Below are 4903 nucleotides of genomic sequence, written 5' to 3'. Positions count from 1 at the left end.
TATATATAAGCTTTTTCCATGCAAACAAATGAGAGAAGGCCTTCTAGGCCAAGACAACAACACTGTGCAAAGGTTCTAATACCTAGGTAAGCATTGCTTATTTAGGGAAATACAAGTTATTGGACATTGGAGAAGAGGGTATAAATGGTATTAGGTGATATACACAAAAGAGTCTAAAATTTGACCTGAAGGTTATAATAAGCCATTAAAGAGATTTAAACAGGATAATAACAAAGATCATGTTTGTGTTTTGGAAAAAAGCAGAAATGAAAGAGAAAACAATTGGGACATTATTACAATAGGTAAGATATGATGAAGCCCTCAATTTAAACAATAGCAATGACATTTGTAGTGCTAGAGTTAGGACAGACAAAAGATGACTCCTTACCAAGAAATGAAAGGCCCTGCAAAATGCAGTCTTGATCTATCAGAGTTCCTGGCACATAGGAGATACTCAATACACTCAATAAATAATTGTTGAATAAATAACTAAATAAAGTTACTTTCTGTATCTGTTATCTATTGCTTCATAAGAAATCATTCCAAAACTTAGTAGCTTAAAACTACAAAGTTTATTACTTTCCACAATTTTGTTGTTTAGCTGGATGGTGCTCATGTTGATTTTTGCCTGAGTTCATACACATGACTGCATTCAGCCTGCTTGTCAACTGGAGATGGATTCCTCCAGAGACTCATATCTTCACATGGTCTCTCTCCTTTCATGGGATCTCTCTGCATGTGCAATGTGTGTGTGTGTGTGTGTGTGTGTGTCCTTGTCTCTCTCTATGAATCTCCCTCCACATGGTCTCCCTCTCCATGGGATATCTCTCCACATAGTCTCTCCTTCATTGGGATCTCTTTCCATGTTGCTACTCCTCCATGAGATCTCTAATGGCTAATCTGGGCTCTTCATCCATGACAGTCTCAGGGCTCCAGCCAGGCAAGTCTTGTGCATGAGTGCTTGTCCAGCCTCTATATATCACATGGTCAAGACTCAACATGAGAGGAGATTATACAGAATGAGTCTTCCAGGAGGCATGATTCCTTAGAAGCCATTATTACAGCAGCCACACATCTCTATACTCAGTGTATACTACTTCCCTCACAAGCACACAATATTCTAATTTATTGTTTTTCTCCTAGGTTCCCAGACATGTAATGAACTTTTATACCTCCTTAACTTTACCTAGGCTTCTCCTCTTATATTTCATAGTGCTCCCATCTGCCTTGGAATATTCTCTGCCTCAGATAGGAAGTACCTACTTTCAAAAGTCAGCTACAACGGCTGAAAAGCCTGAAAATACAGGGGAGGAACAGTCCTTTCCCTGAATCACTTTTCTCCTAACTTACAGTAGTAATCTCAATGTACCAGAATTATCTATTGACATGCCTTTCTCTAGCCAGCATTTGAGCATCTCAAAGGTAGTCACTATGTCTCATTCATCTTTGTGTATCCAATAGTTATCATCAATTATCCTCATTCTTGATGCAGAGTTGCTTCTCAAACATTTACTGGGTGAATGACTCTGTTCCTAACTTATATGCATAGGGTTATGAATCATTTTGTAGACTATGCACATCATTATGGAAATAATAGCCTAAAAATAACTTAAATTATATATATTCAACAGATTTTACTCAGAAATAGAGACCTAAAAGATGTATTAGAGCATTACATGCCTTCACATAAGCATGTAAAGTAGTGACAGTATTGTCTTAGTGGCTAGCACAAGATTTCTCTTTAGAGAAAGAAATTCCTTGATAAGTCAATGCAAGATATATCAGTTCCAGGAATGAGATCTGGCTACCTTATAAAAGATGGACCATGGTCCCAAGAATACCATCAGTGTGGAGGGTAACCCCAGCATCCTTGGCAGAACCAGCAAAATGATTCCTAACTAGACTGGTTTCTATAATGCTTACTTCTGAGATCCATATTTTGGGAAATAAAGAGGAGTTTCCGTTGGAAGGGGGAGATAATCCCTCAGATTTCACTTCTGAATCCACTTTGGAGACCCACCCTCTTAACCTCCAATAGGGTCCAATACCTTGGGTCAATCTATGCATGTGGTACTGTCAATCAAATACGGTTCAAGGGCTTCCCTGGTGGCGTGGTTGTTGGGGGTCCGCCTGCAGATGCGGGGGGCGCGGGTTCGTGCCCCAGTCCGGGAGGATCCCGCGTGCCGCGGAGCGGCTGGGCCCGTGAGCCATGGCCGCTGGGCCTGCGCGTCCAGGACCTGTGCTGTATGGCGGGAGGGGCCACAGCAGTGAGAGACCCGCGTACCGCAAAAAAAAAAAATGTGGTTCAAAGAGCACTCCAAATTATAAACAATGTGACACAACTGTGAATTTCCAGAAACCCCAGTGAGTGACATAACAGCCTGCCCTATGGTCCTCCTAGGGGGATGAAGTCCTTTTAACATCTGTAAATATGTACTAAAGGGCCTAACAATAATCCTAGCAGCTACTAGCAGCAGCTTCAGGTAACAATTAGGCACTGGTTTACTTACCATGCTGTGGCAGAGGCAGTAACACTCATCCAATATTCTATTTGCTCCCAACACTTCCTAACCTCTTTGCATCTTGATGAAGATATATGACTACTTCTGGCCAAAGACATGAGTGGAGAAAAGCCTGTGCATGATTCTCAAGTCTCTCTCTCTTCGCCTGCCATGGTATCTGAGTGGAGAGCTCTAATCCAAATGTTGCTGCTACAAGACTGCAGAGCCTACATCAATCCAGATGCAGAGCCCACTGTCAACCACAATAATATGTTTCAGGAGCAAGAAATAAACTTTTGTATGTTAAACCACTGATATTTGGAGGTTGTTTATTACTGACAATGCAATTTAGCCTAATCTGGCTAATACATATTATTCAAATATAGGGTTTTTTTTTTCAGTTATCCTTAAATAATACTTCAACAGACATTTATTATCTACTATGTGCCAAGCACTCTACTGAATATTTAGGATATAACAGTTAACATATTTTTGGAGAAATTAGAACTTTATTATATTATAAACATTTCCAGAATATAAACTGATTTTGTATCAAGACTTCTTGAAACGTTTAAAACTGTATGTAACTTAAGCCTATTATAATGTATGTCATTTTCCACTTTCCAATCTAGAAAATATACTGCAAGTTAGATCTAACGAAGGAAAAAAAAATCAATCTAAACTGCTTCACAGAGAAAACTAATGAATATAAAAACACCCACCCCAAACTAAAACCCAATCAAGAAATAGATTCTGTAAAGCCTATTAATCCTCCAATTTAAAATAAATGACCTCCCAAGGGAAAAATACTTCCACCATCATAGCAATTTGATGAATAAAAGCAGAGCCACCCTCATTAAGGGAAGTTACATTATGTATAAGAAAAATGTAGTAATGATTTTAGAAGAGAGGAAAAGTAATTTCTATGTTGGACAGAAAGTACACTAAATGTTTTCTGTTCACTTAGCCTTTGTACCTGTTCACATGAAAAGAGCAATATGAACATGGACATCGTAAAACCAAGCTCCTCAACTATTTTTTCAGTTTAACCTCAGGAGAACCAATGCAAGAGCTTCAAAATCCAAGGATAGACTGGTCCCAAAGCATCTCCTCTTCTGTCCTTTCTTTCCCTTGTTCCTTTTTCTCTTTTCTACACTTACATTCCTCTTTCTTAGAGGCTACATCTTGGCTTTTTTTGTCCTTTCAGTTCTTAAGCTTTTCTGTACTGACTCTGACAGTTTCCACCTCTATTTTGTTTCTTTGGATGCTCTTGTGTTTGTCTAAGTCCATTTCCTCATAAGCTTTCTTCCTCTTATGCTTGGGCCGCTCCTCTTCTGGTTTATCCCAGCTTTCCTCTGGGTGTCTTTTTCTCTTCTGATGTATCTGTTTATAACTAGTTTGAAGGGCACTGGTGCTGTTTTCTAAGGAGAGATACCTGTAAACTCCAGATTCTACACTGTATGAGCTACAGTTATACTCTTGTTGACTAAAGTTCAAGGCTACTGGTTTTCCTGAGAAACAGTCCCTGGTGAATTGACAGTAGCTCAGGGAGTCTAGTCTCAGCCTGCTGTCATAAGCTGGTAGCCACTGAGGTAACCGCTTCTCCACTGCTTGTGAAATATTGCATGGTCTTCAGTAGGTCTGGATGGGTTCATAAGGGAGTCTTTGATCAAACATTCTACACCTGGGTCTAGAATCAACCTCTTCTTTGTATCTACAGGTTTCCAAATAATCCTCTCTCATCTTTCTGAAACAAGTATTTGGCTCTAAGCCTCTGGTTTTCTGCACTTTGATATAATCTTCAAGTTCATCTTGAAAAGAGTCAGATGTGTTCTTTGAATGCTTCATTAGGTTGACAAGGGATTCTCCTTATCAGGTTGAGAAGTTGGTGGAGAAATTTGATCATATTCACCCATTAATTGCTTCAGTTTTTTAGCATGAACTTTCCCCAAATAGTGAGACTGTGCAACAACTGAAGAGCTAAAAACCATGATGCAGAGATTAAAAAATCTATTTTTTGTCCAATACTCCACTCCCATTCACCTCATAATATGAAATCCACTGCGATTCAAATTATGTCACTATTCCTTATAAGCCTTTTTACAAAAGGTATCTGTATAAAGTTCAGTCTTTGCTCATTCAACATGGTATCTTCTCTGAGGCAGGGGCGGCCGTCTACAACTACAGTCCCCCTCCCCACCAACGTCGCCAGTCGGTGGGTAGGCCGAGGTGGTGGAGGCGGGGAGGCAGGGACAACCGTTGCCGCCACCGCTGCCTCAGCCACCGAGCAAGTGGGTGGGAGCAGGAGGCGGAGACCGGACTTCGTGAGGGAAAGTTGCTACCACTACCAGCGGCTGACTGGACAGCACTGCCGCCATAGCGGCGAGGTGCACTACTCCAGT

The 4903-nt window shown here is 40.5% G+C and overlaps 1 pseudogene; it reads right to left on the bottom strand.

The window, feature by feature from the left end:
* Positions 1-3492: 3492 nt before the first annotated feature.
* LOC116742570 lies at positions 3493-4444 on the bottom strand (annotated as a pseudogene).
* Between the last annotated feature and the right edge of the window lie 459 nt (positions 4445-4903).

The sequence above is a fragment of the Phocoena sinus genome, chromosome 17 (assembly GCF_008692025.1).
Source record: "Phocoena sinus isolate mPhoSin1 chromosome 17, mPhoSin1.pri, whole genome shotgun sequence".
NCBI lineage: Eukaryota > Metazoa > Chordata > Mammalia > Artiodactyla > Phocoenidae > Phocoena > Phocoena sinus.
Note: the sequence above shows the minus strand (reverse complement) of the source record. Positions and strands in the feature narration are given on the sequence as shown.